Below are 13,744 nucleotides of genomic sequence, written 5' to 3' on the forward strand. Positions count from 1 at the left end.
CAGCAATCGGCATCGAACATGGATCCATCGCTGCATCTAGAGATCCCACTGTCCATCTCCACAACAGCGCGGTGAAATCTCCAGGACCGAAAACCCAAACTTCATCTTCCGGGCCGGGGCAGGACTCCAAGGGGCGAAAATCGTCGAGAAAGGTGGACTCCCAACGTCCATGGCCAAACCTGAGGAAGAAATGACCACCACAGCCTACCTGGAGAATCAGAAGATGGTGGCCGCACCACGAGGAGAAGAATGGCCACGACCAGACCACGAGGGGCAGCGTTGGAGGAGCGACACGTGGCACCGACTGGCGAATCGGATTGGAAGGCTCCCTTAAAGAAGATCGGTAACCAAAAAAATTTAAAGGGACGGTTTCAACTGAAAGATGACAGGGACTTTAAAGCTAAAAATGCAGTAAAGGGGTACAAGTATGATAATGTAACCATGAATTGTGATGCTGGTGTAAATAATGTGAAAAATGAAATGAATGCTTGTGTAAGTAAGGTTAAGAACAAGCTTGTTAAGCTTGATGATTATGACAGAGAGCTTGAAATGCCTAATGTAACCATGTCTGCTGAGACCATGATACACAAAAGTGATGTAAATGCTATAATTAACAATGTAAGGCAGTCAGTAATGTAGACTTGACTATATATGATCAGAGCCAAGGTGCCATGTATACAGGTAGGACACTGGGTTCTACAGGGACCATGCAAATGCTAGAGGAATCCCCCCGTGGGAGACCCCCAGGTCCAGCTGGCTACCAGACCATGTAGCCTGGACCTTTGGAACCAATGTGATGCCCCAGGATGGGCCCACACACACCCACTGGGAGCAGACCCACTACAGGGACAGTGGTCAATGGGCAACACAGTCACCACCATTGGCAACCTGCCCCAGACCAACCTTACACCCCCTGGCCACCAGGGCCAACACCAGGAGCGAGAGGCCAATACCCTCCAGCTTTCCTGGCAAACCCTGGGATGACCAGACTCCCATCCCATTTGGAGGACAAGGAGCCCACACAGTCCTGTGACCCTGCCCACCACCACACACTCACCCACACCACCCACTGCTGCACTGACTACACTACTGAGGAATCCCACAGCAGTGACACCCACATGGTCTGTGTGAGGAGGGGGGAGGGAAATGTATGAGGCCAGCCAGCCTCAAGCACAGGGATCACACCTGGCACCCACGCAACCCTCACCACTACCTCCCATAACCCACTACTGATCACCACCTCAGGTCATGACAAAAAGGACTTGAAAAATGCTTAGGGGGAAGTATTGTTATGTATGCATGCTTGTATTGTTGTATGATATCTGTAACACTGAATGTACCTTTACACTGTACACACCTTACATGTACACCAGAGGGTGCTGCTGCTGGAGACCTAAGGGTTACCTGCACTCTGCAGGTAACCCAGTATAAAAGGAAGCTCACAGCTTGTTGTCCTCACTCGAGAAGCTGCAAACAAAAGCCTAGAGTCTACACAGTTTAAGTACCATACCCTGCCTCGTGGAGTCATTACCAAAGGCGCCTACATACATACATAATTTAGAAACATAGAAAATAGGAGTAGTAGGCCATTCGGTCCTTCAACTCTCCACCACCATTCAATATGATCATGGCTGATTCTCTATCTCACCACCATATTCCTGCTTCTTCCCCACACCCTTTGATGCCTTTTGTTTCTAGAAATCTATCTATCTCCCTCTTAAATATATTCAGTGACTTGGCCTCCACAGCCTTCTGTGGTAGAGAATTCCACAGGTTCACCACCCTGAGTGAAAACATTTCTCCTCATCTCGGTCCTAAATTTCCTACCCTGTATCCTGAGACTGTGACTCCTTGTTCTAGACTTCCCAGCCAGGGGAAACATCCTCCTCGCATCCAGTCTATCCAATCCAGTTAGAATTTTATATGTTTCAATGAGATCACCTCTCATTCTTCTAAACTCTAGGTAATACAGGCCTAGCCGACCCAATCTCTCCTCATATGACAGTCCTACCATCCCAGGAATCAATCGGTGAACCTTCGCTGCACTCCCTCTATGGCAAGTATATCCTTTCTTGGGTAAGGAGACCAAAACTGCACACAATACTCCAGGTGCGGACTCACCAAGGCCCTGTATAACTGTAGTGAGACATCCTTGCTCCTGTACTCAAATCCCCTTGCAATGAAGGCCAACATACCATTTGCCTTCCTAACCGCTTGCTGCACCTGCATGTTTGCTTTCAATGACTGGTATACAAGGACATCCAGGTCCCTCTGTACATTGACACTTCCCAAGCCATCACCATTTAAATAATACTTTGTCCTTATGTTTTTCCTGCCAAAGTGGATAACTTCACATTTATCCACATTATACTGCATCTGCCATGTGTTTGCCCACTCACTCAACTTATCTAAATCGCCTTGCAGCGTCTTTTCATCCTCCTCACAACTCACAATTCCACCTAGTTTTGTGTTGTCAGCAAACTTGCAAATATTACATCTGGTTCCCTCATCCAAATCATATTATATATATATATATATATATTGTGAATAGCTGGGGCCCAAGCACTGAGCCCTGTGGTACCCCACTAGTCACTGGCCGCCACCCCGAAAAAGACCCGTTTATTCCTACTCTGTTTCCTGTCAGTTAACCAATTTTCAATCCATGCCAATACATTACCCCCAATCCTATGTGCTTTAATTTTGCACACTAAGCTCTTATGTGGGATTGTATCAAAGGTCTTCTGAAATCCAAATGCACTACATCCATTGGTTCTCCCTTATCTATTCTATCAGTTACATCCTCAAAAAACTCCAGGAGGTTTGTCAAACATGATTTTCCCAGAGGGTGGTGGAGATCTGGAACTCACTGCCTGAAAGGGTGGGAGAGGCAGAAACCCTCACATTTAAAAAGTATTTGTATGTGCACTTAAAGTGCTGTAACCTACAGGGCTACGGACCAAGAGCTGGAAAGTGGGATTAGGGTGGATAGCTCTTTATTGGCGGGTGCGGACATGATGGGCCAAAATGGCCTCCTTCCGTGCTGTAAATTTCTATGATTCTATGATCACGCATCCTAGGTCAGATTTAGGGGAGGGGAGTCAAGGGTTATTGGGAGCAGTCAGGAAAGTGGAGTTGCGGTCAAGGTCAGATCCACCACGATCTTGTTTAATGGCGGAGCAGGCGCGTGGGCCATATTGGCCTACTCCTGCTCCTATTTCTATTATGTTTAGCATGGTTGGAAGAATAAAGCTCCTTCTATTCTGTACTAAGCCCCCAACTTCAAAGAAGCACCTCTATTGTGCCAGTATGACATTTTTCCACACCAGACTCTGAATGCGAGTTTAAATTTAGTGCTGAATTCGAGGCAGTTGTGTGCTGTGTGCTCACACCTAATAGGAAATAGGTTAAAGTTGCTCAACTCATTTCAAGCAAAATTCTTGCCAGCAGAGACCTTTAATGTGTTTAAACCTCGAGTCCCAAAGAGGAGAGGCTAGTGCATAATCCACTGCACCTCAAACAGGTAGCAATTCTCTCATCTACTATTTTACCGCACAACTGAGTGGACATCCAGAAATTTGTCGATGTTAAAAAATGCAATACCATGCTACAACTGTAGAGGGCGATGGTGAGACCACACCTGGAGTACTGCGTGCAGTTTTGGTCTCCTTATTTAAGGAGGAATATACTTGCATTGGCGGTAGTTCAGAGAAGGTTCATGGGGTTGATTCCCGAGATGAAGGTAGTTGACTTATGAAGAAAGGTTGAGCAGATAAGAACTTAATAGGAGCAGGAGTAGGCCATTTGGCCCCTTAAGTCTGCTCCAACATTCAATAAGATTATGGCTGATCTGATCATGGACTCAGCTCCACTTCCCTCCTGCTCCCCATTGGGCCTATACTCTTTGGAGTTTAGAACAATGAGAGGTGATCTTATTGAAACATATAAGATACTGAGGGGGCTCGACAAGGTAGATGCAGAGAGGATGTTTCCACTCGTGGGGGAATCTAGAACTGGGGGCATAGTTTAAGAATAAGGGGTCGCCCAAAACTGGGAGGAATTTCATCTCTCAAGAGGGTTGTAAATCGTTGGAATTCTCTACCCCAGAGAACTATGGAGGCTGAGTCATTGAATATATTTAAGATGGAGATAGATAGATTTTTGAACGATAAGGGAGTAAAGGGTTTATGGGGAGCGGGCAGGGAAGTGCGGTTGAGCTTAAGATCAGATCAGCCACGATCTTATTAAATGGCGGAGCAGGCTCAAGGGGCCAAATGGCCGACTCCTGCTCTTATTTCTTATGTAAATCAGACACCAAAACATCTGATTTTGATATGGTCAGCCCCCCCTACCCCCACTTATATCTGGAGGCATTAGTTATGCCTCAATGCTTCCTATGAATTTCCGACAGCTTGCTCCACCCTGATCACTCTTCAAAATTAAGCTGTACAGACTGGGCAGGTCCCAAGTTGGATCCTCAACTCTGCTGTGTTAGCTGAACTCGGGGATGTTCCCAAGTTTGGAATAAGGGTCAGGGTAAGACCAGGTCCGTGCTGATTGCCGGCTGATGACTGTTGCTGGGAGTGTGCACATGGGATGCCAAGATTAGGCTTTAGTTGTGTTGTCCCCCTGCAGTTCAATAGCTCGCCGACACTCACAATCAAGGTGCTCACACGATGAATAGCCACTTAGAACCCTGGCAGGTGCCACATATCTGCAGAATTGTATTCCAGCAAAATGACAATGCCTTGAGGGGGCACAAAAGGAGAATACGGTCAATAACGAGAGGGAGGAGGGGGCGGGGAGAGAGAAGGGAAAAATGCATTTTAGCCAAGCAAGTATCTGAATTCAAGCCATGAACCCCACTTCCTGTTGCAATCCTATCCTAGCTCTTGTCAAAGTGTAGCACACTTTACTCACAATGCTGGTCCTATCCATCTCAGCAACAATCTCTGTAGATGCTAACTGGAAAGTGTATCAGCTGCATTCTGGTCATAGCAGAGAAACTGATACTCATGCACGACGGGGGTCTGCATTGTGTTGGCAGAGCTGATGTGCGTTTGCCAATTATCCCCAGTATGTTCGTAAATGGCATTCACTTCTCTACCTCTAAATGTCTTATTTGTTGACTTGAGCAAAATTAAAGGCCTTCAATACCAATAAATCCAATAGGGAGTTCAGAAGAAACTTCTTTACCCAGAGACTAGTGTGAATGTGGAACTTGAGGTGAATAGTATCGATGTATTTAAGGGGAGGCTAGACAAGCATGAGGGAGAAGGGAATAGAGGGTTATGCTGATAGAGTTAGATGAGGAAAGACAGGAGGAGGTTAGAGTGGAGCATAAACACCGGCATGGGCTGGTTGGGACGAATGTCCTGTTTCGGTGCTGTGTATCCTGTGTAATACTAAAACATAAATAAAACACAAAATTTCTTGGTAAGAATTTTGTTTTTATTGATTAATGGTAATTACCATCATATGCGAATATATGCACTTCCTACAATTTAACAAATTTACAACATGCAGATTCAAAAGGCACTTAAAAGTTGCATTTTGAATATAGTTGAAGTTTCCCAGCAGTACAAACAAAATCCTATTAGGGACAGCAGCTTTGGATTTAGAAGTTTGTTAATGAAGTACAAAAAGGAATCACTCATTTACATGCATTTTTAGTCATATAGTACATAGAATCTGAAAAAATACTGACTCCACTGTATCAAACTAAAACAGTTTTATAGATTATAAATTATTAAAAAATATATCATGTGCGATTTCTTTTTTTTTACAAGAATATGAATTGGTCCAATCAATTAGGCTGCAAGATGGAAGCACTACACGAGAAAATGTCGCATTGTGAATTAGTAACACAATAAAACTGGAAGCTATGTTATACACAAGTTACTTCAAAATGACTATGAGGAAGCACTGATGATTCATATTAAGTGCAGCCTACACACTGATTTGTCATCGCCATACAGACGGACAAGTTTCTCACATTTCCCTCCTCCCCTCTTGAAAGTATGAACTTCTCGTCCATTTATCAGCACCCTCTCTTGTATCACCGAAATAGCCATTTTTTGTGTGAACCTAGACACTATTTGACTGCATAGGCCATCGCTTTCAGGAACAATCCTGTCTTCCCCAGGCGCAAGCACACACACCACATACACACATATCCATCAGGAACTGCTGAATAATGAACAGGAGTGGGGGCCTTGGCTGGTAACCCCTCCCTAACAGAGGAAAGCGAATGTAGCACCCAGATTTCAGTCAGCTACCTTACTATGCACCAACGATCAAACCTGGCACCTCCCTGCTCCATATAGCGCAGATACTTTTGCCTTAACAACTACACCATCACATTGGGTGGGGTGGAGGGGCAGGGAGATGGATCCTTAATGAATCCTGCAGATAATCAGTTCCAGCAACACATGGTTTAAGATTTTGTTTCAACTTTAGTAATCATTCACAATGATGAAATCAGGAACGTTGCAGAGCTTTAGAATATCATTCCCATTTGCGAGACTCGCTAAATACCCAGGTTGTCAAGACTCACCTGCGTGGTGGCAAACAAACCTGGGCATCCGCACTTTTTGCAAATGGAAAGATTACAATCAGAATAATCAGATGACTCAAAAAAAAACTGTAAGTGTCTCAACATTTTTTTCTAAATGAAGGGGAAAAAAAACTATGCCATTAACATCTTAATTTATTTAGCAAATTAAGACCAACAAGCTGAATGTGCACCTCTCAAAGCACAGAGATAGTTCTAATTCACACTGGTAAAACTTTTCCTAAAACAAACACTCCGGCAGTTATAGTAGACATCAGTTAAAAGCAACGAGTAATAAATAAATGCATCTGGTACATTGGAGTTTGTGTGCTGTGGGTTATCTCATGCCTCAGTGCTAATTTGTATGTGCAGCATATATGTCAGATGAATCTGCTGTGTTTGAGTGTAGGACAGATTGTGTTGGTGACAGAATGGTCTGGCATACCGGATGAGGTTGATCTGGTACAGTGGATGGGAGAGCCACAATATAAAACCAGTCCTGGCATCCCAAGAGGATACGGTTGCAGTACAAATGACACAGTACCAGTAAAGTGGTGTATACATTCTCAACAAATGGTGTCCACTCTGACATGTATCCCAGTAAAGCATCATGGGGTGGGGGATGGGAATGTAGAGATTGGAAAGTTCCAAAAACTCATCTGGAATTATTTAGTATCCCTTAAGATAGTGTACATCAAACATGCACCTTATTTGTCAGCCATTTGTACGTTCATAATAATTGTCATTATCTACTGCACAATATCTGCTTCTATATGTGTCATGTATTTAATATATATATATATACATACTAGATGTAGGAAAATGCATAATTCCAGCTAAACTTACCAATTGTCAAGGGTTAAAGAAGGGAGTTTTCTTGGCAAATCACAGTAACAATCAGCTAAACTCCGAGATAGCTGTGCTCCTCAAATTCTGCCCTCTTGAGCATCCCTGATTATAACTGTTATAACTGCTCAACCATTCAGCTGCCTGGGCCCTAAGTTCTGGAACTCCCTCCCTAAACCTCTCTGCCTCTCTTTCCTCCTTTAAGATGCACCTTAAAACCTACCTCTTTGACCAAGCTTTTGGTCGCTTGCCGTAATTTCTTATGTGGCTCGGTGTCAAATTTATTTGTTTTGTCTTATAACACTCCTGTGAAGCGCCTTAGGACGTTTTACTATGTTAAAGGCGCTATATAAATACAAGTTGTTGTTGTATAGAACAATCTCAAATCTGAAGCTGCTTACTGCCCGGGAAGGGGCGGGGGGGGGGGGGGGCGGAAGGGAAGAGAGCAGGAAGAGAAGGCTCATTGCCTCATGTTTCTCCAAGTCTATGCAGATTTTCTTGTAAAACAGTGATTTCAGTGGGACACAGTAGATAACATTAGCTACAAAACCTGCAAATAATAAGCCAGGTTTAATCTTCTCTCAGTAGTCTGCCACAACAGATTTCTAATGCAGCAAAATTAACATTAATTTTTAATTCATCAGTCGAGTTCACTCCTTGCTCTTCCCACTCATCAAAAATCAAGAGCTGTAGTTCATGTTTTATATTAAAGTCACGCTTATAAATTAACTCCAAGCAATCTGTAATTGTACGGTAATGAAAGAAAGTAATTAGGCTTACAAGAAGCATAAGATCACTGACTCTGCAGATAGCAGAAGCAATCCTTGTTCTGCCTACATTGTTTAGTACACTCATTGTGGGATTTAATTAATTGGATGATTGGACTCAATTCAACTGGCTTCCACGAACAATTTACAGTGACTTTGGGAGATACTGATTGGATCAATTTCATGGGGTCACCTTACCCGTTGCAAGGGCTCTGCAGCCATGTTAAACTTATAGCCTATCCATAGAGTAATCTTCAATTTAAAATTAATTGATGCAGTATTTGTAACCAATGTTCCCCCTAATTTTGTTTTGGGTGCTTGGCCCTTATGAGGGGCTGCGCGGCCCATCCACAGTGCGGGTCCCGGGCTGTGCGGGACCAGCAGAGTACTGTGTGGCGGCACAATTTATAGGGAGCGTTGCTGCCAGCCCTTCACGAGATGCCACTAGTACATTCAATAAGCTTTAACGTGTACAATACTTGCCATCCACATTTAAATGCAACAAAATGACTGTACCAACTTTTGTCTACTTGAACGCAAACTTTGAACACCTGAAAAATGGATGCCCGAGTCTCCTAATTTCAGTTGCAAACCGATTTGGCCAACTCTGGTTATCAAAACAGATTCCTGTTAATTGGAAAAATTTGTTAAAAAGGCATTGCATTGTTTGGGTTGCTTCTCAAATATTATATATTAATTAGTGTATGCACTGCAAAACTGCTCTTTGTGGAACCCATTGAATTGTTATAAAAAAAACAAACGCGATAAAGAATTAGATAAGAGTATTGTATATTTCCTGTTAAAATCTATTGCAAAAAAGAACACTCCTGTATTATACCAGTCAAATGATGCCTTATTTCGCCTGCTCCTACATCACTATATTCATCACCACTCTTTCACCTACCTCACACCATCTTAATGCACTGCCACAGCATAGTAACAAAACTGAAAACATTTTCTTAAATAAACTATATGTAATCAAAATATGAAACATTTGGTGGCACATTTAAGGCAGCAGTCACTATACTGCTAAACTCCTTGAATTGCTCAACTTTCACTCCCAACATCTTGCAACATCAGAAGTGTTGAACTGAATCACTATGCTGTAACTTATTATAAATATTAACATATACTTAACTGTCCTATGCTGACCATATTCCCCACATAATCAGCTATTGATCAACATTCCCGTAAACTCAAAACCATAATATCACAATTGTTAATCCTTCACTGTGGACATCAGTATTTACAACATGGAGTGCACTTGCCTCTAGTTCCTCACTCAAAGTTTTTCCACATGATCGTCACTTTGTATGAAGGACTTCCTGAGATGAGTCCTAAATTTGCTCTTCAAATTGAATCTACCCCCCTTGTCCTACTGTTACAGTTTTAACTTGCAGTGTTTCAGATTTGCCATTTCCATAATATTTGCTATCTTACATACTTCATGAGGCCACATCTTAAGTCACATTCTTTGAAGGCTTCCCAACTATACCAAAGAAATGGTCATGGGAGCCACTGAACAATATCCGGCTACTACGACCACTCGCCACATTAATTGGGGCCCAGAGACATTCCGCAGTGATATTGTCTCTCTGTAGTGATTTTATCCCCACCACCAGCATCAGGTAGCCCCTCTGAATAAAAATCAAAAAAAAAAGTGCTCTTGTTTTAAAAAAAATGAACAAAATATTGATAGCAGAAAGCAGTGAAGTGTTGCACCGTGATCTAAATTATCACTCGCATTATGGTCATAATAGACCATTTCCGATGTCCCACTGTGAACGATGTGTGTAAGTTCAGTGTACAGTGGTAGGTGTATAGTGGAACACACCAAGTGAAGTCACAAACTCTCTGTTGACTGACCATGGCAGTTTCTTCCCGAGTAGTTTACAGCTAGAGGTGCAATGGCAAAGCAGGATTGTTCTCTATTTTAAGTTGACAATATCCAAATTTGTCAACACATCCCAGAAACTAGCAGCTCACCTGAGAATTTGTACGACCCCAAATTTCTGGACCCAAGATGGTGCTCCAGAGACACAAGATGAGCGAGGTGGGGAGGAGTGTGAAATGCAAGGTGGGATGCAGATCTGCTAGGTCTCTGATCAACGCTGAGAAATTCTGACATCAGTAGAGGAGGTGGGGTGATATGATGCAGTTCTGCCTCAATTGCACCTCATATGCCAGGTTGATATCCTGGTGGAAGTGGGGTCCATGATGCTAGTTTTCCGATGGCAACTGACCGCACAGCGGCTGCTGCAAAACTAATCGTTGTTTAAAAAAAAAAATCATAGAAAGTCCAATAACTTTTTCAGTCCAGCCCACTCTCCTCTGGGAAAGGTGCTGCTTCGATATTCTTGCCCTCCTCCCCCAAACCACAAGCCGCACACACCCAGACAGTGCGAGCAATAGCGCAGGCTGCTACCCACTTTATAGAAATGACCAATCCCGGAGATTTTGGTCGGGGCCGTGGCAGATTGGCGGCTGAAAGTCCCATCTTACCACATTTCAAGTGTTGGAGCAAGCCTTCTGGGAATACCCAGCCCAGTCTGTATGACCTTCAGCATTACTGAGCATTAAATAAATCTGAAGTATACCAAGCAGAAGAAAAATGCTGGATACGCACGGAAGATTAAGCAGTGATGAAGAACTCCACACCCATGCATTCATCTATCAATCCCTTTTAGATGCCGATTGACACTTACACCATTATCTGCCGTTTAATTTTTCTATCTTCCTGTAGTCACCAGGTGTAAAGATAATCTAGAATCCATCAACGTTAATTTTTTTTTTTTTTAAAAAAGAAAATATCTTAAATGGGACAAAATAAATTCATCTGCCATACTTCCCCACCCCCCAAAAAATAGTCAACTATAGGTACACAAAACAGAAAATCAATTCTTCATAGAAACATAGAAAATAGGTGGAGTGGTAGACCATTCGGCCCTTCGAGCCTGAACCACCATTCAATAAGATCATGGATGATCATTCCTTCAGTACCCCTTTCCTACTTTTTCTCCATAGCCGTATGGGCCATATCTAACTCCCTCTTGAATATATCCAATGAGCTGGCATCAACAACTCTCTGCGGTAGGGAATTCCACAGGTTCACAACTCTCTGAGTGAAGAAGTTTCTCCTCATTTCGGTCCTAAATGGCTTATCATGATTTACTGACTGGATCAGATCTGGTGAAGAGAACATTATCACCTTCATTTAAATACGGCCAGGCATACAATTTCTAAACAATTAAGGCAACTCTCACCACAAAAAATCTCTGTAAATCTTTAAATATAATACATGCCCATGAAATATTTGAGGAGGAAAAGTGCATATTATGCTCGAAAATTTATCTTGTTCCGCAAGCATTTTAAAAAAAAAAGGACATTCATTAATGAATACACAGACTAGATATAGTTACTTGAGGCGCTCACTTGTGTGGAATCATTGCATAATATGAAGTTTGCTACACTGCATGCTTATAGCTGTTGCAAACAGCACCTGGTCTGGGAGTTGTGAATATATTCCCACACTTGTTTGGACCTGATTATTTACATACGTCTTGACTGGAACTATGGAACTATGTTCTAGGTGGCTGCTGATTGCACATTAGGGGAGGTTATTGTTCATGTGACATATTAAAAATGCCTTTGTCCCCATTACTTTAAGAACATTAAATGTGCGTTTGTGTCACAGTGGGCTTCAAAATAGGTTTTGGATTATAATTCACTGATATTCCATTGATTATGAATTATCTGGGCTAGCTTCATCGTTGGAAATATATGGCTGCACAGGATTGGAAAGATCCATGTACATCAGTATTTATTGTTCGGTTATTATACCTTTTTTCATGCTTTCACTGTTACCACATCTGATGGATTTGTAGTCTGTTGTATCTCTTCCAAAACACTGACAAATTCCTTGTTGATAGGAACTCATTCCTCTTTAGGGCCCATTTCCACTGATTAACTGTCTTTCGTCAGTGAAAAGTTATTTTTACTTGTTTCTAAAAGTGACTGTTAATATATTTTGGCCCATTTTTATTCTCACTTGTCAAACATCACGCCTCCAAAAAGGAGCGTTTTTAGAGTTTGAATGTGTCAGCTTGGTTCAGTTCGCAACATTCTTGTAATGAGGTTGTACATTTGAGACCCACACCAGGAGTTCAAGCTTCTAAGCTAATCTGAAATTTTGTGCAGTATTGAGGGATTGCGGCATTGCAGTCCATCGCATGAAGCGGTAAACCAAGGGTGCTGGGTGCCATTTCAGGCGAGTGCTAAAGACCCCGTGTACTATTTGAGGAAGAGCAGAGAGCTCTCCTAATGTCCTGGTCAATATTCCTCTCATCGCTGTTTGTGGATTCTTGCTGTGTACAAAATGGCTGCCAGGTTTGCTTAACAACAAAATCACTGCACTTCGAGGTAATGCAATTCATCTGAAGACCTTGGAGACATATCTGCAAGGCACAATAAGATGCTCCATCTTTCCAATTGAACAGTTGTATGACACATTTCATCCTGAATTGCATAATGTCCTTCACATGGCCTGCCGCCTTGGAATTGCCAGGAACTAGAAGCAAAGATTGCGACTCAGATCTAGTACAAAAAAAAACTTTTCACTGGAGTCTCCAATACATAGAATGAAAGACAGCAATACGCTTGCCGTAATTTTCTAATTTGTTAAAAATGACTGATTTTAATGACTGAGGTTTAAACATTTAGATTATGGAAATTAATATTCTACTTGAAGCGCAGTATTTATTTAAGGTAAAATGGCGTAATCATACACTCTGAAATGATTTAGTTTATCCATGCCAATCAAAACTGTGGTTGCAAGATTAATTACTTTCTTGCATGGGGGAAAAAAAAGCAATTTTCTTAAGGCAAGATATCCTGGAACATGCTCATGAAGCTTCCAACCTCAGTTCTATCGAGAGTAGTACAGATCTAGGAACAAACTCGCTCAGCAGTTTGACCAGCGGAAAAGTGCATGGCATAGGAAGACCTCAAGCAAATAGATATACATATTTTTGATGGTGGGGTATTGGGAGGAATTTTTTTTAAATGGTGGAAAGAAACACATTTTTATAAATTCAATTTAAAAAAAGCCACACATTGTTTCTTTTAACCTATGTATAATGCGCCTTTCAGATGAGACGTTAAACTGAGACCATGTCTGCCCTCTCAGGTAGACATAAAAGATCCCATGGCACTATTTCGAAGATGAGCAGGAGAGTTCTCCCAGGTGTCCTGACCAATATTTATCCCTCAATCAACATAACAAAAACAGATTATCTGGTCATTATCACATTGTTTGTGGAGCTTGCTGTGCGCAAATCGGCTGCCGCGTTTCTCACATTACAACAGTGACTACACTCCAAAAGTACTTAATTGGCTGTAAAGCGCTTTGAGACATCCAGTGGTCGTAAAAGGCGCCATATAAATGCAAGTCTTTCTTTTCTTCTTTTGTGCATACTATTGATTTCATCACCCCACCATCATGCACGGGCCTGGTTTAGTTTAGTTAGAAGCAATGTTCTCTTTAAGCTGCGTGGCCGTGCAGTGCTCTGCAGCTCCCGCACAG

This window comes from Pristiophorus japonicus, chromosome 17 (assembly GCF_044704955.1).
Source record: "Pristiophorus japonicus isolate sPriJap1 chromosome 17, sPriJap1.hap1, whole genome shotgun sequence".
NCBI lineage: Eukaryota > Metazoa > Chordata > Chondrichthyes > Pristiophoridae > Pristiophorus > Pristiophorus japonicus.